This window comes from Ranitomeya variabilis, chromosome 2 (assembly GCF_051348905.1).
Source record: "Ranitomeya variabilis isolate aRanVar5 chromosome 2, aRanVar5.hap1, whole genome shotgun sequence".
Classification (NCBI taxonomy): domain Eukaryota; kingdom Metazoa; phylum Chordata; class Amphibia; order Anura; family Dendrobatidae; genus Ranitomeya; species Ranitomeya variabilis.
In genome coordinates, this window is record NC_135233.1 from 98,631,060 (window position 1) to 98,651,446 (window position 20,387).

A 20,387-nucleotide genomic window follows, 5' to 3' on the forward strand; every position below is an offset into this window, starting at 1 on the left:
AGTGAGTCCTTAAAGGAGCCGAGTAGAGCTGGCTCAGAGTTCTTTAAACGAAAGGAATGTTATGTCTATACTATGTATAGTAGCGAAAGGCAGTAGGCTCTGGCTGAACGGGGCGGTCCTGTAAAAGAAAGGAGAGGCAGTAGGTCTGGTGCCATAGGGACAGGCGGTCCTGCAGGTTCAAAGTAGGAGAATGTGAAGTTACCCTACCCTGTAATGTGATTATAGGAAGGCCTTTGGTAAACTAAGAGTGTATGTTTCTTAAAGGCAATGTTAATTTATTGTTCCAGAATTTGCACTAAGTAGAATACCCGGTTGGGTAACAGGAGTTATGTATAGCCTGTAATTTATAATGTTGACTATGTTTGTAACGTTAAAAGTGTCCTCACCTCCCATAAAGGGAAGCCTGTTCAAGTATACTTATTGTTTTGCACTCAACAAAATTGTATGTCTGTTTACTAATCTGTATTGTTGTTTTTCTTCCCAGTCCCGGAGTACTGTGTTTAACCAGGGGGGAGTGCAGCGCCCCAGAGTTCTGGTCGTTGCAGTACTGTGGCTCTGCCACTAAGGGGAGCCATGGTACGTTCGATGGCACTGAAGGAGTTCCTCCAATCAGGTATCACAGACACCAATATGTTTCACAGCAGGGCCTCCGGGGGGAGCTAAGGGTGCTATTCATTAGGCCACTCCCCACCATAGTGGGTAAACTGGGGGTCAGGCAGGAAGTTAGAAGAGAACGCTGACGGGATTGAACAGAGCAACACCCTGTGGCAGAGGGTGTTGTGAAGGGAGAGACTGTAGGGTCTCTGCCAGGGGTGGGATCCTGGCAGAGGCTTGGCATTGAGAGAACGTAACGGGACCGTGCCTGCTCAGCTTAGCGGCGGTGCCCAAGAAAGGACTAGAAGCGAGGCAGATTGTGCTGAGTGAGAAACGAGATCAAGCAGAAGGAGAATACCAGCAGGGGTTTTGTTGAAAGAGGCAGCACCCTGCTGAGGCGCAATACCGGTGGCCGGAACGCCGAGGGAGTGGATTAGAATACAGCTTCAAGCCATACTCCACACAGCGGCAGGACAGTCGGTCTCAGGCGGGCTGTCTACCACATATCACCTATGAAGTCTTGGGGGGCAATTGCGGGAGAGGGGCGTCTCTAGGGTCCCGGAAGAACTCCAGGCCTACCTGACAAACGGGTGCCATTCCAACCTGAATACAGGGAAGGGGTGGATTACAGAGGAACATCAAATCGAGTTGTGAGGGAACTTAAGAAACAGACACAACCGTTGTGGGGTCACTTTCCGTGAGCACAGCAGGGAAGGACTACAACACATAGCGCTAGAAGGAAGGCACAGATCTCCACCTGAGAGGAGGACTCTGGAGGTGCCATTGGACCGGCTGGACTTGCGTAGCCTGGTGAACCGTGTTCTGGACTGAGGACTCAGAGATCTCCAGTAAAGAGGTAAAGAGACGGCAACCTGGTGTCCTTGTTATTTACCGCGACCTGCACCCCACAACTGCACCGCTACACCACCATTAGCACCACTTATTTCACCGGACGTCCCCCACTGACGGACAGGGCCACGGACCGGGTCTAGCCACCGTGACAACCCCAGGACTGAGACCTAGAGGCCCGGCTCCGGGTACCCCTCGGCCCTGCGGCGGTGTGGGGGCGCGCCGCAATAGGAGGCTTTAAATAGACCATAGAGATGCAAAGAATAGGTTATCTAATATAGACATGATGTACTTACTGAGTGAGCCTGGGTGCTGGTAATGAGTTGGTCCCTGCCGCCCCAACGCACGTTTCGTCGAGACTTCTTCAGGAGGCTCCTGGCGATCGCACATCAGAGGACAGAGAAATAGGGGGATTCGGGGACCCTGTTATACTTACCGGTGTCCCTCGGTCCTCCTGCTTCTTCTGCTGGCCGCCGGCTTCTTGCTCCGGTAAGAAAATGGCGGGCGCATGCGCAGTGCGCCCGCCATGATCTGCCGGCCGGCAAAAGAAAATTCTTCCTCTTTTTTTATTTTGGTCACTGTGAGATCCTATCACAGTGATCAAAATAAAAAAAATAGTAAATAACCCCCCCTTTATCACCCCCTTAGTAAGAAAAAAATAATAAAATGAAAAAAAATGTATGAATTTCTATTTTCCAAATAGGGTTAGGGTTAGGGGTAGGGTTAGGGGTAGGGTTAGGGTTAGGGGTAGGGTTAGGGTTAGGGTTAGGGGTAGGGTTAGGGTTAGGGGTAGGGTTAGGGTTAGGGGTAGGGTTAGGGTTAGGGTTAGGGGTAGGGTTAGGGGTAGGGTTAGGGGTAGGGTTAGGGTTAGGGGTAGGTTTAGGATATGTGCACACATAGAATGGTTCTCTGCGGATTTTTCCGCAGCGGATTTGATAAATCCGCAGGACCAAAACGCTGCGTTTTTCCTGCGGATTTATCGCGGATGTACCGCGGTTTTTGTGCGGATTCCACTGCGGTTTTACACCTGCGGTTTTCTATTATGGAGCAGGTGTAAAACCGCTGTGGAATCAGCAGAAAGAATTGACATGCTGCGGAATGTAAACCGCTGCGTTTCCGTGTGTTTTTTTCCGCAGCATGGGCACAGGGTTTTATGTTTCCCATAGGTTTACATTGTACTGTAAACTCATGGGAAACTGCTGCGGACCCACAGCTGCGGAAACGCTGCGGATCCGCAGCAAAATCCGCAACATGTGCACATAGCCTTAGGGTTAGGGTTAGGGCTTGGGTTAGGGTTAGAGCTAGGGTTAGGGCTAGGGTTGGGGCTAAAGTTAGAGTTAGGGTTGGGGCTAGGTTTAGGGCTAAAGTTAGGGTTTGGGCTAAAGTTAGGGTTAGGGCTAGGGTTGGGGCTAAAGTTATGGTTAGAGTTGGAATTAGGATTTGGATTAGGGTTGGCATTAGGGTTACATTTGGGATTAGGGTTAGGTTTGGGATTAGGGTTAAGGCTAGGGTTGGGATTAAGGATAGGGGTGTATTGGGATTAGGGTTAGGTTTTGAGGTTAGGGTTGAGATTAGGATTAGGGGGGTGTTGGGTTTAGGGTTTTGATTAGGGTTATGGTTAGCTTTGGGATTAGGGTTAGGGGTGTTTTGGGGGTTAGGGTTGTGATAAGGATTATGGATCGGGTTGGGATTAGGGTTAGTGGTGTGTTGGGGTTAGGGTTGGAGTTAGAATTGGGGGGTTTCCACTGTTTAGGTACATCAGGGGGTCTCTAAACGCCACAGCCAATTTTGTGCTCAAAAAGTAAAATGGTGCTCCCTACCTTCTGAGCTCTGCCGTGCGCCCAAACAGTGGTTTACCCCCACATATGGGGCATCAGCGTACTCGTGATAAATTGGACAACAACTTTTGGGGTCCAATTTCTCTTGTTACCCTTGTGAAAATAAAAATTGGGAGGCTAAAAACATCTTTTTTTGTGAAAAAAATATTTTTTTTTGTTTTCACGACTCTGCATTATAAACTTCTGTGAAGCACTTGGGCATTCAAAGTTCTCACCACACATCTAGATAAGTTCCTTGGGGGGTCTAGTTTCCAAAATGCCGTCACTTCTGGGGGGTCTCTACTGTTTAGGTATATCTGGGGCTCTGCAAATGCAATATAACGCCCGCAGACCATTCTATCAAAGTCTGCATTCCAAAACGGCACTCCTTCCCTTCCGAGCTCAGCCATGCACCTAAACAGTCGTCCCTCCCACACATGGGGTATCAGTGTACTCAGGACAAATTGTACAACAACTTTTGGGGTCCAATTTCTCTTGTTACCTTTGTGAAAATAAAAATTGGGGGGCTAAAAAAAATCTTTTTTGTGAAAAAAATATTTTTTTTGTTTTCAAGACTCTGCATTATAAACTTCTGTGAAGCACTCGGGCATTCAAAGTTGTCACAACACATCTAGATAAGTTCCTTGGGGGGTCTAGTTTCCAAAATGAGGTCACTTGTGGGTTTTTTTACTGTTTAGGTACATCGGGGGCTCTGCAAACGCAACATAATGCCTGCAGACCATTCTATCAAAGTCTGCATTCCAAAACGGCACTCCTTCCCTTCCAAGCTCTGCCATGCGCCCAAACAGTGGTTTATCCCCACATATGGGGTATCAGCCTACTCAGCATAAATTGAACAATAAATTTTGGGGTCCAATTTCTCCTGTTACCCTTGTGAAAGTAAAAATTTGGGGGTAAAAAGATAATTTTTGTCGAATTAATATGATTTTTTTTATTTTCATGGCTCTACATTATAAACTTCTGTGAAGCAGTTGGGGGTTCCTAGTGCTCACCACACATCTAGATAAGCTCTTTTGGGGGTCTAGTTTCCAAAATGGAGTCACTTGTGGGGGGTTTCTACTGTTTAGGTACATCAGGATCTCTGCAAATGCAACATGACACCTGCAGACCATCCCATTAAAGTCTGCATTCCAAGCGGCGCTCCTTCCCTTCCGAGCCCTGATGGGTGCCCAAACAGTGCCCTCCCCCCACATATGGGGTATCATCGTACTCAGGACAAACTAGTCAACAGATTTTGTGGTCCAATGTCTCCTGTTACCCTTGATAAAATAAAAAATTGCAGGCTAAAAATCATTTTTGAGTGAAAAAAAAGGATTTTTTATTTTCACGGCTCTACGTTATAAACTTCCGTGAAGCACCTGGGGGTTTAAAGTGCTCACCACACATCTAGATAAGTTCCTTGGGGGGTCTAGTTTCCAAAATGAGGTCACTTGTGGGGGGTTTCTACTGTTTAGGTACATCGGGGGCTCTGCAAACGCAACATAATGCCTGCAGACCATTCTATCAAAGTCTGCATTCCAAAACGGCGCTCCTTCCCTTCCAAGCTCTGCCATGCGCCCAAACAGTGGTTTATCCCCACATATGGGGTATCAGCCTACTCAACATAAATTGAACAATAAATTTTGGGGTCCAATTTCTCCTGTTACCCTTGTGAAAGTAAAAATTTGGGGGTGAAAATATAATTTTTGTGGAATTAATATGATTTTTTTTATTTTCATGGCTCTACATTATAAACTTCTGTGAAGCAGTTGGGGGTTCCTAGTGCTCACCACACATCTAGATAAGCTCTTTTGGGGGTCTAGTTTCCAAAATGGAGTCACTTGTGGGGGGTTTCTACTGTTTAGGTACATCAGGATCTCTGCAAATGCAACATGACACCTGCAGACCATCCCATTAAAGTCTTCATTCCAAGCGGCGCTCCTTCCCTTCCGAGCCCTGATGGGTGCCCAAACAGTGCCCTCCCCCCACATATGGGGTATCAGCGTACTCAGGACAAACTAGTCAACAGATTTTGTGGTCCAATATCTCCTGTTACCCTTGATAAACTAAAAAATTGCAGGCTAAAAATCATTTTTGAGTGAAAAAAAAGGATTTTTTATTTTCACGGCTCTACGTTATAAACTTCCGTGAAGCACCTGGGGGTTTAAAGTGCTCACCACACATCTAGATAAGTTCCTTAAGGGGTCTAGTTTCCAAAATGGTGTCATTTGTGGGGGGTTTCCACTGTTTAGGCACATCAGGGGCTCTCCAAACGCGACATGGCATCCGATCTCAATTCCAGCCAATTCTACATTGAAAAAGTAAAACGGCACTCCTTCTCTTCCAAGCTCTGCAGTGCGCCCAAACAATGGTTTACCCCCACAAATGGGGTATCGACGTACTCAGGAGAGGTTGCACAACAACATTTGTTGTCTAATTTCTCCTGTTACCCTTGTGAAAATAAAAATTTGGGGGCAAAAAGATCATTTTTGTAGAAAAAATGCGACTTTTTTATTTTCACGGCTCTACGTTATAAACTTCCGGGAAGCACCTGGGGGTTTAATGTGCTCACCACACATCTAGATAAGTTCCTTAAGGGGTCTAGTTTCCAAAATGGTGTCATTTGTGGGGGGTTTAAACTGTTTAGGCACATTAGTGGCTCTCCAAACGCGACATGGCATCCGATCTCAATTTCAGCTAATTCTACATTGAAAAAGTAAAACGGCGCTCCTTCTCTTCCAAGCTCTGCAGTGAGCCCAAACAGTGGTTTACCCCCACATATGGGGTATCAACGTACTCAGGAGAAATTGCACAACAACTTTTGTGGTCTAATTTCTCCTGTTACCCTTGGGAAAATAAAAATTTTGGGGCAAAAAGATCATTTTTGTAGAAAAAATTTGATTTTTTTATTTTCACGGCTCTACATTATAAACTTCCGTGAAGCACCTGGGGGATCAAAGTGCTCACCACACATCTAGTTAAGTTCCTTATGGGGTCTAGTTTCCAAAATGGTGTCACTCGTGGGGGGTTTCTACTGTTTAGGCACATCAGGGGCTCTCCAAACGCGACATGGCGTCCGATCTCAATTCCAGCCAATTCTACATTGAAAAAGTAAAACGGCACTCCTTCTCTTCCAAGCTCTGCGGTTCACCCAAACAGTGGTTTACCCCCACATATGGGGTATCGACGTACTCAGGAGAAATTGCACAACGATTGTGGTCTAATTTCTCCTGTTAACCTTGTGAAAATAAGAATTTGTGGGCGAAAATATCATTTTTGTGTAAACAAATGCGATTTTTTATTTTCACGGCTCTACGTTATAAACTTCTGTGAAGCACTTGGGGGCTCAAAGTGCTCACCACACATCTAGTTAAGTTCCTTAAGGGGTCTAGTTTCCAAAATGGTGTCACTTGTGGAGCGTTTCCACTGTTTAGGCACATTAGTGGCTCTCCAAACGCGACATGGCATCCGATCTCAATTTCAGCTAATTCTACATTGAAAAAGTAAAACGGCGCTCCTTCTCTTCCAAGCTCTGCAGTGAGCCCAAACAGTGGTTTACCCCCACATATGGGGTATCAGCGTATTCAGGAGAAATTGCGCAACAAAATGTATGGTTAAATTTCTGTTTTTACACTTGTGAAAATAAAAAAATATGGTTCTGAATTAAAGTGTTTGCAAAAAAAGTTAAATGTTCATTTTTTCCTTCCACATTGTTTGAGTTCCTGTGAAGCACGTAAAGGGTTAATAAACTTCTTGAATGTGGTTTTAAGTACCTTGAGGGGTGCAGGTTTTAGAATGGTGTCACACTTGGTTATTTTCTATCATATAGACCCCTCAAAATGACTTCAAATGTGATGTGGTCCCTAAAAAAAATGGTGTTGTAAAAATGAGAAATTGCTGGTCAAATTTTAACCCTTATAACTCCCTAACAAAAAAAAATTTTGTTTCCAAAATTGTGCTGATGTAAAGTAGACATGTCGGAAATGTTATTTATTAACTATTTTGTGTGACATATCTCTCTGATTTAAGGGCATAAAAATACAGAATTTGAAAATTGCAAATTTCACCATATTTCCATTTTTTTCATAAATAATCGCAAGTAATATCGAAGAAATGTTACCACTATCATGAAGTTCAACATGTCACGAAAAAACAATCTCAGAATCAGCAGGATCCGTTAAAGCGTTCCAGAGTTATAACCTCATAAATTGACAGTGGTCAGAATTGTAAAAATTGGCTCGGTCATTAAGTACCAAATTGGCTCTGTCACTAAGGGGTTAAAAATAATAAAAAAAATAAAAAAAACGCAATATTGTTTCCTTCCGGCATCCCGCGCAGCGTTACTGATCCTCGCAAAGCTCCTGGCAGCTGGCGTTCCCAGTAATGCCTTGCGTGCAATGACCTCTTGCCCAATGGGCAGCAATTTTCCGACAGATCCAGTGCACGACGGATGAAACGGATGGCCATCCGTCACAATCCGTCGCTAATACAAGTCTATGGGAAAAAACAGGAACCAGCAAAAAAATTTGCTGGATCCTGTTTTTTCAAAAATTGACGGATTTCGATGGAAGCTCAATGATGGAAGTGTTAAAGAGGCCTTAGCTGGGGATTTACTGCAGATTTTGTGTGGATATCACCTACGTTTTTACACCTGCGGATTCCAATTATGGAACAAGTGCAAAACGCTGCAGAATCCGCACAAAGAATTGACATGCTGTGGAAAATAAATCGCAGCTTTTCTGCGTGGAATTTTCCGCACCATGTGCACTGCGGATTTGGTTTTCCATAGGTTTACAATGTACTGTACAATGCATGGAAAACTGCTGCGGTTCCGCAGCATCAAATCTGCTGCGGATCCGCAGCCAAATCCACAATGTGTGCACATACCCTTATTGTCAAACCACTGTGTTTTCTCTTTTTAAATCATTATGGCAACCCAAAACATCCAAATGACCCTGATCAAAAGTTTACATACCCCATTTCTTAATACTGTGTATTATTATTATTATTATTATTATTATTATTATTATTATTAATAATATTATTTATTTATATAGCACCATTAATTCCATGGTGCTGTACATCAGAAGGGGTTACATCAAAATACAAATATCACTTACAGTAAACAAAACTAACAACGACAAACTGGTACAGAGGGAAGAGGACCCTGCCCTTGCGGGCTTACATTCTACAGGATTATGGGGAAGGAGACAGTAGGTCGAGGGTTGTAGTAGCTCCAATGGTGTTGAGGTGGCTGTGTGGTCTTTACAAGCTGTAAGCTTCTTTGAAGAGATGGGTTTTCAGGTTTCTTTTGAAGGATCCAAAAGTAATGGATAACCGGATGTGTTGGGGCACTGAATTCCAGAGGATGGGTGATATTCGGGAGAAGTCTTGGATGCGATTGGGTGAGGAGCGAATAAGCGTGGAGGAGAGGAGGAGGTCTTGGGAGGACCGGAGATTATGTGAGGGAAGATATTGAGAGATTAGTGTGGAAATATACGGAGGAGAAAGATTGTGGATGGCTTTGTAGGTCAGTGTTAGTAATTTAAACTGGATACGCTGAGAAATTGGGAGCCAGTGAAGGGATTTGCAAAGAGGGGAAGCAGGAGTGTAGCGAGGAGAGAGATTAATTAGTCGGGCAGCAGAGTTAAGGATGGACTGGAGGGGTGCGAGAGTGTTAGAAGGTAGGCCACAGAGGAGTATGTTGCAGTAGTCGAGGCGGGAGATGACTAGGGCATGCACGAGCATTTTGGTAGAGTGTGGGTTGAGGAAAGGACGGATTCTGGAAATATTTTTGAGCTGGAGGCGACAGGAGGTGGCGAGAGCTTGGATGTGCGGTTTGAAGGACAGGGCAGAGTCAAGGGTTACTCCGAGGCAGCGGATTTTGGGGACAGGGGAAAGTGTGATTTCATTTATTTTGATAGATAGATCAGGTAGGGAAGATATGAGAGATGGAGGAAAGACAATTAGTTCAGATTTGTCCACATTGAGCTTGAGGAAGCGAGAGGAGAAGAAGGAGGATATGGCTGATAGACACTCAGGGATTCTGGAGATCAGAGAGGTGACATCTGGGCCAGAGAGGTAGATCTGAGTGTCATCGGCATATAGATGGTACTGGAAGCCAACCTTATGAGTTGTCCCAGGCCGAGTGTATATATTGAGAAGAGTAAGGGTCCTAGGACAGAGCCTTGAGGGACACCAACAGAGAGGGGGCGAGATGAAGAGGTAGTATGGGGAGAAGGAAACGCTAAATGTGCGGTTGGCAAGGTATGAGGAGAACCAAGATAGGGCAATGTCTTTGACCCCAAAGGAAGAGAGGATCTGTAGTAGGAGGCAGTGGTCAACTGTGTCGAAGGCAGAGGACAGGTCTAGGAGGAGGAGTATAGAGAATTGTCTGTTAGCTTTGGCTGTAAGTAAGTCATTAGTAATTTTGGTCAGGGCAGTCTCAGTGGAATGGTGGGGACGGAAGCCAGATTGTAGGTTGTCAAAGAGAGAGTTAGATGTAAAGTGAGAGGAAAGTTCAGCATGGACGTGCTGCTCAAGGAGTTTGGATGCAAATGGGAGCAAAGATATGGGGCAATAGCTGGACATAGCGCTTGGGTCAAGGGATGGCATTTTGAGGATAGGTGTGATTGTGGCATGTTTGAAGGCAGAGGGGAAGGTACCAGAAGTTAGTGAAAGGTTGAAGAGATGGGTTAGGGATGGGATTAGTGTGGTGTTGAGGTTGGGGAGGAGGTGGGATGGGATGGGGTCAAGTGCACAAGTGGTGAGGTGCGATTTGGAGAGAAGATGAGCAAGCTCCCCTTCAGAGATTTTGGAGAGTGAAGTTATGGGGTTTGGGCATTGGTCTCTCATACAAAGGGGTTGTGGTGGTTGGACAACAAAGACTTGCCTTGTTTGGTCTATCTTATTTTTGAAGTGCGTGGCAAAGTCCTCGGCAACGATTAGGGAAGTCGGAGGGGGCAGTGGTGGGCGGAGGAGGGAGTTAAAAGTGTTGAACAACTGTTTGGGGTTGTGGGCTAAGGAAGATACGAGGGTTGTGAAGTAGGCCTGTTTTGCAGAGGTGAGAGCTGATTTGAATGCCAGTGTTGCTTGTTTGAGTGCAGTGAAATCATCTTGTGAATGCGTTTTCTTCCAATGCCGTTCTGCAATTCTGGACACTTGCCGAAGCTTTTTAGTGATGTTATTGTGCCAGGGTTGTCTATTGGCTCGTCGCACTCTGCTATGCATGACAGGGGCGACCGTGTCAATAGCTGATGTGAGAGTGGCATTGTAGAAAGCAGTGGCAGTGTCTGTGTCGTGGAGTGAGGATATAGAGGACAGTGGTAGGATAGAGTCAGAGAGTGTGTGGGTGTCTAGGTGTGCGAGATTCCTGCGTGGGTGCGCATGGTGCTGGACATGGGTGACAGGTAAGGAGGACAGAGATGAGAAAGTGAGTAGATGGTGGTCAGATAGAGGGAGAGGGGAGGTGGTGAAGTTAGATAGGGAGCATAAACGGGTGAAGACCAGGTCTAATGTGTGTCCGTCTGTGTGGGTGGCTGAGGAGGACCACTGAGTAAGTCCAAAGGATGAAGTAAGGGACAGGAGTTTGGAGGCTGCTGACTGGTGGGTGTCAATGGGGATATTGAAAAGAGAAAAAGTCCGTCACACTTTAATACCCAAGGCCATAACATCTCACAATTACGGTTCCAGGTAATAGAACACATCCCCCCTATGAGACGGGGTGGCGATCGAGTGGCCCGTTTAAAACTTAGGGAGGCCTTCTGGATCCACACGTTGGAGACCCTTCACCCATTGGGCCTCAATAGGGATTATGATCTGGCATCATTCCTTTGAGCATTTACTAGGATAGTGACATTCTGCTGGATACTTATAATTTTATTATTTTTCCATTATATCCTCTTATCTCCGACTCATAAGTCGGCAAATGTTCATGGTACGATTTGTGACCTCCTATATTCATTATTGCAACCTTTATCCCTGTGTTGGATTTTCCTATTGAAATGTATCACATGAAATACTGTGTTATTGTTTTGCTATACTATGATTCTATGTAATTTGCTCATTTTATTAAACAGGCGACAATCTGTTATCATTAGGTTACTTTTTTAAGTGGCATACTTGTAACTGTTTTTTTCTCTCTACCTATAGAGCCGATTATACTGAAGCTACTTTCTGCCACTGTCCACTGGCATAGGCACCGTCCGCACTGAAGCATGATCTTCTCTTTTCACCATGTCTTAATCTGCACGGCTGAATACAGTACAGGAAGACTATTTACACCCCGGAGATCCTCCACCACTCACTGTATCTCCGCTAGGCACCGCCCCCCTGTTTATCCCTGCCAGCACCTTTGTTCTCTTTCTACCAGGTGGAACCATTCTGACCGCTACATAGTTCCCTGTGCAGGCTGCTTTCACAGCCGCACGCCTGTTTAACAGTGACACATAGCTCCGATTACGTCACTTCCGGTTTCAGACTTACACAGGCTATTGGCTACAACGCCGACACGGACCCTCCCCGGGCTCATTTAATGGCATTTTCCACATCCCCTGCACAGACCAGCGGTGGACACCGCGTCTGTCAGCAGCACATCACGCCTAGTACGGCTCAGCACCACCTCCATATAGCTCCTGCATTTATGCTCACCTCATACCCCTTTCTACCCCTAGCATTCTATCCAGTACAGCGTCCTGCCAAGGTATGCCCACACTAGCACTCCTTCTGGCCACAGCACCTTGTAGCATGCTTTTAATCTGTACTCTCCCATGATCTTTAGACACTGCAGGTACAAGTGCCCTGAGACAATATTGTCTCTTATGCCCGAGCTTCAGTTTAGTACGGTACGTGTCACACACTCACTCCTTCCATTGTTTCACCCTGTGGATAACCTAGTGCCTCTATATTTCGTATGGTCTACTTCAGCTTATATTTCGCTTATACACTGGACCTGTTTTTCTATAGATGCTGTATATATATGTATATATATTATTATCTGCTCTCCATATTATGTAAATACTTTTGTTAATTTCACTGTATTTTTTTTGGTTATTTGTTTTCACCTGTAGTAACTGATGAAGGTCCGCTTGAGGGACCGAAACGTTTTTGGGTACTACAATAAAATTTGCACATAAGCATCAGTTGAGTGCTAGGTTTTTTTCTCTATTTGGTGTGGGAGCCTACCTTAGCACCATTTGACCAGTAGTGCACACGCTATTTTCTACTAGCAATGGGGATATTGAAGTCACCCATGATGATGGTAGGAATGTCAGCAGAGAGAAAGTGAAGGATCCAGGTGGAGAATTGGTCAATAAAGGCAGTGGTTGGGCCCGGAGGTCGGTATATGATGGCCATTTGGAGGTTGTAGGGGGAGTAGAAGCGGACAGAGTGGACTTCAAAAGAGGGGAGGATAAGGGAGGGTAGAGGTGGGATTGGGTTAAAGGTACAGTTGGAAGAAAGGAGAAGGCCCACTCCTCCACCATGTTTGTTGCCAGGGAGAGGAGTGTGGGTGAAGTGGAGGCCACCGTAACAAAGTGCAGCAGGGGAGGCTGTGTCACAGGGTGTCAGCCATGTTTCAGTGATGCCCAGAAAGAAAAGATTACGAGAGGTAAAGAGGTCATGAATCACGTGGAGTTTATTGTAGATGGAGCGGGCATTCCATAGTGATCCAGAGAGAGGGTGCAAAGGGGTGGGCGTCATGGGCACAGATTTGAGGTGGGCAAGATTTCGGGTGTTTATATAGGGTTGGGAGCGATAGGAGGGGGTAGTAATGGGAGGTATGAGCTGTGGGGGTCCAGGATTGGGAGATATGTCTCCAGCACTGAGGAGAAGCAGAGAGAGACAGAGCAGGTGGGAGAAGGAGAGTGGGCGGCTTGCCTTGTGTGTTATTAGGAGAGATCTGAGGTTGAGGAGCAGGTCAGCGGAGGAGGTCAGGTGGGGAGGCAGGAGGGAAGGAGAGATTATTACTTGGTTAGGGGGTGCTGGAGTTTGAGGATAGCGAAGGAGAGTGAGGAGCAAGGGAGCCAGAACTGTTAGAGCGTATGTCAGCATGATGAGAATAAGTATGGGGAAATGGAATGAAATTTAGTACAGTTATTAACAGTGGTTAGTCTTACCTTCTGTTCACTTCTGGCTCATTTCTGGCATATTTCTGCTATAATATTTGCAGTTATCCTTTTAGCGACATCCTTATAGAGACAGACCAAGGTCCAGACAGACCAGGGTCTCTGAATTTATAACAGGCTAAGAGCTCAGGAAATAGGCCAGGTGTGATCAGGAGGGAGGGGCAGCAGGAAGACTGGTCACAGACAGAGGAGGGGATTACCGTATATACTCGAGTATAAGCCGACCCGAGTATAAGCCGACCCCCCTAATTTTGCCACAAAAAACTGGGAAAACCTATTGACTCGAGTATAAGCCTAGGGGGGAAAATGCAGCAGCTACCAGTAAATGTCAAAAGTAATAATAGAAACCAATAAAAGTAAAATTAATTGAGACATCAGTAGGTTAAGTGTCTTTGAATATCCATATTGAATCAGGAGCCCCATATAATGCTCCATACTGTTCATTATGGCCCCATAAGATGTTCCATATTAAAATATGCCCCATATAATCCTGCATAAAGGTTAATAAAGGCCCCATAAGATGCTCCATAGACACATATGCCCAATATAATGCTGCACAAATGCTGATTATGGCCCTATAAGATGCTCCATACAGACACTTGCCCCATATGCCGTAGTGCCCTACAAACGTTAATTATGGCCCCATACAGACACTTGCCCCATATAGTGCTGCACAAACATTATGCCCCTATATAGTGCTGCAGAAACGTTATGGCCCCATATAGTGCTGCAGAAACGTTATGGCCCCATATAGTGCTGCAGAAACGTTATGGCCCCATATAGTGCTGCAGAAACGTTATGGCCCCATATAGTGCTGCAGGAATGTTATGGCCCGATATAGTGCTGCAGGAATGTTATGGCCCCATATAGTGCTGCAAGAACGTTATGGCCCCATATAGTGCTGCAGGAATGTTATGGCCCCATATAGTGCTGCAGGAATGTTATGGCCCCATATAGTGCTGCAGGAATGTTATGGCCCCATATAGAGCTGCAGGAATATTATGGCCCCATATAGTGCTGCAGGAATGTTATGGCCCCATATAGTGCTGCAGGAATGTTATGGCCCCATATAGTGCTGCAGGAATGTTATGGCCCCATATAGTGCCGCAGGAATGTTATGGCCCCCATATAGTGCTCCAGGAATGTTATGGCCCCATATAGTGCTGCAGGAATGTTATGGCCCCATATAGTGCTGCAGGAATGTTATGGCCCCATATAGTACTGCAGGAACGTTATGGCCCCATAGATGCTCCATACAGACACTTGCCCCATTTGCTGCGATAAAAAAAATAAATCACATACTCACCTCTCCGTCGCTCAGGCCCCCGGCACTTTCAATAGTCACCTCTCCTCGTTCCGGGTGCCGATCTGTCTCCAGCACTGACGTTCAGCAGAGGGCGCGCACTGACCACGTCACCGCGCCCTCTGACCTCAGCGTCACTGCTGGAGACAGATCGGCGCCCAGAACGAGGAGCAGGTGACTATCGCGCAGCGCTGCGCTCCCCTCCCCGTATACTCACCTGGTCCTGCCGCTGTGTAGATCCTGCTTCCCCGATGCCGCAGCGCTTCATCCTGTACTCAACGGTCACATGGTACCGAAGATTACAGTAATGAATAGGCGGCTCCACCCCTATGGGAGGTGGAGCCGAATATTCATTTACTGCAATGAGCGGGACCATGTGACCGCTCAGTGCAGGAAGACGCTGAAGCTGCTGCTGCCGGCGCTGGGGAAGCAGGGACCGCGCCTGGATTAGGTGAGTATTTTTAGACAGTCCCCGCTCCCCCTCCCCTGCCGACCCCGGTATGACTCGAGTATAAGCCGAGAGGGGCAATTTCAGCCCAAAAAAGTGGGCTGAAAATCTTGGCTTATACTCGAGTATATACGGTAATTAGAAGTCAGAAGGGAAAATGCAAGGGGAAATAGATCAAAATGGAAAGATAAAGCCAAACTGTGTATTGGCATCAAGGAATTAAAATGAGAAAACATGCAGGGGAATGGAGAAAAAAAACAACCCCCAAAATAAAAAAAAAAAAAACAGTTAGAGCAGCCAGCGGACATACCAGGAAGAAAAAGCAGGGTGAGGATGATCAGGAAAGTTGGGTGATGGTGATGGAATTGGGGTAGCAGCCAGCGGACATACCAGGAAGAAAAAGCAGGGTGAGGAAGATCAGGAAAGTTGGGTGATGGTGATGGAATTGGGGTAGCAGCCAGCGGACATACCAGGAAGAAAAAGCAGGGTGAGGAAGATCAGGAAAGTTGGGTGATGGTGATGGAATTGGGGTAGCAGCCAGCGGACATACCAGGAAGAAAAAGCAGGGTGAGGAAGATCAGGAAAGTTGGGTGATGGTGATGGAATTGGGGTAGCAGCCAGCGGACATACCAGGAAGAAAAAGCAGGGTGAGGAAGATCAGGAAAGTTGGGTGATGGTGATGGAATTGGGGTAGCAGCCAGCGGACATACCAGGAAGAAAAAGCAGGGTGAGGAAGATCAGGAAAGTTGGGTGATGGTGATGGAATTGGGGTAGCAGCCAGCGGACATACCAGGAAGAAAAAGCAGGGTGAGGAAGATCAGGAAAGTTGGGTATTGCCCCCTCTTAATGGAAGCTTAAAGTCTTTTGTGGTAGTTGTGGATGAGGTTCTTTATTTTCTCAGATGAGAAATCTGACCACTCTTCTTGGCAAAAAGCCTCCAATTCCTGTAAATTCCTCAGCTGTCTAGCATGAAGTGTGCACTTGAGATCTCCCCAGAGTGACTCAATGATATTGAGGTCAGGAGACTGAGACGGCCACTCCAGAACCTTCACTTTGTTCTGCTGTAGCCAATGACAGGTTGACTTGGCCTTTTGTTTTGGATTGTTGTCATGTTGGAACGTCCAAGTACGTTGCATGAATCAGCATCCGGGCTGATGATTGCAAATTTGCCTCCAGTATTTGCTGATAAAGTGCTGCATTCATCTTTTCTTCAACTTTGACCAAGTTTCCTGTGCCTTTGTAGCTCACACATCCCCAAAACATCAGCGATTCACCTCCGTTGTTTACAGTAGCAATGGTGTTACTTTCATCTTAGACCTTGTTGACTTCTCTCCAAATGTAATGTTTATGGTTGTGGCCACAAAGTTCAATTTTGGTCTCACCACTCCAAATTACCTTGTTCCAGAAATTTTGAGGCTTGCCTCTGTGCTGTTTCGTGTATTGTATGCAATAAACTTAGTGGCATTTGCGCAGTAATGGCTTTCTTATGGCAGCTCGACCATGCAGCCCATTTTTCTTCAAGTGCCTCCTTACTGTGCATCTTGAAACAGCCACACTGCTAGTTTTCAGAGAGTTCTGTATTTCAGCTTTTGTTATTTGTGGGTTTTTCTTTGCATTCCGAACAATTTTCCTGACAGTTGTGGATGAAATTGTTGTTTGGCTCCACCTGTCCGTGGTTTTGTTTTTACAAAGCCCCTGATTTTCCATTTGTTAATCACAGTTTGAACGCTGCTGACTGGCATTATCAATTCCTTGGATATCTTTTTGTATCCTTTTCCTGTTTTATACCTTTTGATGATGTCATTGAAAGCTTCTGATAGTTTTTTTGGTAACATTTGAGTTAAATAGAGACACAACTGTGGGTGTATTTTAATGCACATTTGAAACACACTTCTTTGTGTAGCATTATGTGAAAATCTAAAGAAATCAGCCGAGATATTAGGAAGAGAATTGTGGACTTGCACAACTCTGGCTCATTCTTGGGTACAATTTGGAGATACCTGAAGGTGACTTTGTTCATCTATACAGACAATTATGTTCAAGTACAAACAATATGGGAATGTCCATCCATCATGCCACTCAGGAAGGAGACAGGTTCTGTGTCCCAGAGATGAATGTGCTTTGGTTCAACATGTGCATATCAACCCAAGGACAAAGACAAAAGAAATTGTGAAGATGATGGCAGAAGCTGGTAAGATTGTGTCAATATCCACAGTGAAACGAGTACTGTATCAATATGGACTGAAAGGCCACTCTGCCAGGAAGAAACCAATACTCCAAAAGAAACATTCTAAAGCCAGATTAATGTTTGCGAATGCACACAGTAACAAGGACCTTAATTTTGGAGACATGTCCTGTGGGCTGAAACTAAAATTAAAATTTTTGAGCATAATGAGCATAATGACCATCATTATGTTTGGAGGAAAAAGGGAGAAGCTTGGAAGCCTAAGAACACCATCTCAACTGTGGAACATGGGTGTGGCTGCATCATGTTGTGGGGTTGTTTTGATGCAGGAGGGACTCGTGCACTTCACAAAACAGATGGCATCATGAGAAAAGAAGATTATGTGTCAATACTAAAGCAAGCTCTCAAGACATCAGCCAGGAAATTAAAGCTTGGGTGGAAATTGGTCTTCCAAATGGACAATGACCCAAAGCTTAATGCCAAAGTGGTAACAAAGTGGCTTAAGGGTAACAAACTCAATGTTTTGGAGTGGCCATCAAAAAACCCTGATCTCAATCCTTTTGAAAATGTATGGGAAAAGCTGAAAAGGCAGGTGCGAGCAAGGCGGCCTACAAACCTGGATCAGTTATATCAGGAGGAGTGGTGGAGGAATTGTCAGGAGGAATGGGCCCAAATTCTAACCAACTATTGTGAGAAGCTTGTGGAAGGTTTATTCTTATTTCATGCCAGATTTTGAGAAAAACATGCTTTTTATATAGTGTGTGCAATCTTCCAGTTTGAACTATATATGTAGCTTTAACCCCTTGACACCCAAGGGTGGTTTGCACGTTAATGACCGGGCCAATTTTAACAATTCTGAACATTGTCCCTTTCTGAGGTTATAACTCTGGAGCGCTTCAACGGATCCCGGTGATTATGACACTGTTTTCTCGTGACATATTGTACTTCATGATAGTGGTAAAATTTCCTTGACATTACTTGCATTTATTTGTGGAAAAAAACTGAAATTAGGCGAAAATTTAGAAACTTTCCAAATTTGAATTTTCATACCCTTAAATCACAGAGTTATGTCACACAAAATACTTAATAAGTAACATTTCCCACATGTCTGCTTTACATCAACACAATTTTAGAAGCAAAATTATTTTTTTAGGAAATTATAAGGGTTAAAAGTTGACCAGCAATTTCTCATTTTTACAACACCATTTTTTTTAAGTGAATTAGAGGGGTCTATATGATAGAAAATACCAAAGTGTGACACCATTCTAAAAACTGAACCCCTCAAGGAGCTCAAAATCACATTCAAGAAGTTTATTAAACCTTCAGGTGTTTCACAGGAATTTCTGGAATGTTTAAAAAAAAAATAATATTTAACTTTTTTTCACAAAAAATTTACTTCAGATCCAATTTGTTTTATTTTATCAAGGGTAACAGGAGAAATTGGACCCCAAATGTTGTTGTCCAATTTGTCCTGAGTACGCTGATACCCCATATGTGGGGGGAACCACTGTTTGGGCCCATGGCAGAGCTCGAAAGGGAAGGAGAGCAGTTTCGAATGCAGACTTAGATGGAATGGTCTGCGGGTGTCACGTTGCATTTGCAGAGCCCCTGATGTACCTAAACAGTAGAAACCCCCCACAAGTGACCCCATATTAGAAACTAGACCCCCAAGGAACTTATCTAGATGTGTTGTGAGAACTTTGAACCCCCATGTGTTTCACTACAGTTTATAAGGCAGAGCCGTGAAAATAGAAAAAAAAATTTCCACAAAAAATATTTTTTAGCCCCAGTTTTGTATTTTTGCAAGGGTAACAGGAGAAATTGGACCCCAAAAGTTGTTCTCCAGTTTCTCCTGAGTATGCTGGTGCCCCATATGTGGGGGGAAACCACCGTTTGGGCGCATGGCAGAGCTCGGAAGGGAAGGAGCGCCATTTGGAATGCAGACTTAGATGGAATGATCTGCGGGCGTCACATTGCGTTTGCAGAGCCCCTGATGTACCTAAACAGTAGAAACCCCCACAAGTGACCCATATTGGAAACTAGACCCACCCAAGGAACTTGTCTAGATGTGTTGTGAGAACTTTGAACCCCCAAGTGTTTCACTACAGTTCATAACGCAGAGCCGTGAAAATAAAAAATCTTTTTTCCCACAAAAATGATATTTTAGCCCCCCAATTTTTATTTTGCCAAGGGTAACAAGAGAAATTGGACCCCAAAAGATGTTGTCCAGTTTGTCCTGAGTACACTGATTTCCAATATGTTGGGGTGCTTTTTATTGCAAAAAATAGTTTTTGCATTACCACATTTTGAGAGCAATAATTTTTCCATATTTTGGTCCGCAGAGTCATGTGAGGTCTTGTTTTCTGTGGGACAATTTGCCATTTTTATTGGTACCATTTTTGGGCACATTACATTTTTTGATCGCTTTTTATTCTGATTTTTGTTAGACAGAATGAACAAAAACCAGCAATTCATGAATTTCTTTTGGGGGGGCGTGTTCAGGCTAGCGGAACGCACCAAGTAAATAGAGATGTTTTTATTGATATTGGTGCGTTCACAGCCCAGGGTCCACCATGCAGGAGTACCTGCTGCTAGCAAACGGCGGCACTATATGGCGGTATGGACTAACTCAGTTAATTCACCGAGTAGCCGTTAAAGCAAAGCACTGTGCCCTGTTAGACTTCACAGAGGCACAGGCTAACTGCCCAAACAGAGAGCAGTCAGTGGTCACGCATGCACGCAAAACTCCTCGCCGGAGGTGCCAGCATTCTAGGGGCTTATTTCAGCCAGGTCCCTGAATACATACAAACACAAACTCCTCACCGGAGGTGCCAGCATTCTAGGGGCTTATTTCAGCCGGGTCCCTGAACACACTCTCACGTGACCACAATAGCACAAAGCACATAACAAAGAACAATACTAGCGCATGGCCGTGCGGCCATGCGAGCCTTAAATATTTGCAGCACGTACAAGACCTTCCTAGAAGGACCAATGAGAGGCTGCCACAGAGCGTGAGCACCTACAGGACCTTCCTGAAGGACCAATGGCCTTAGCTGCAGTATCTGAT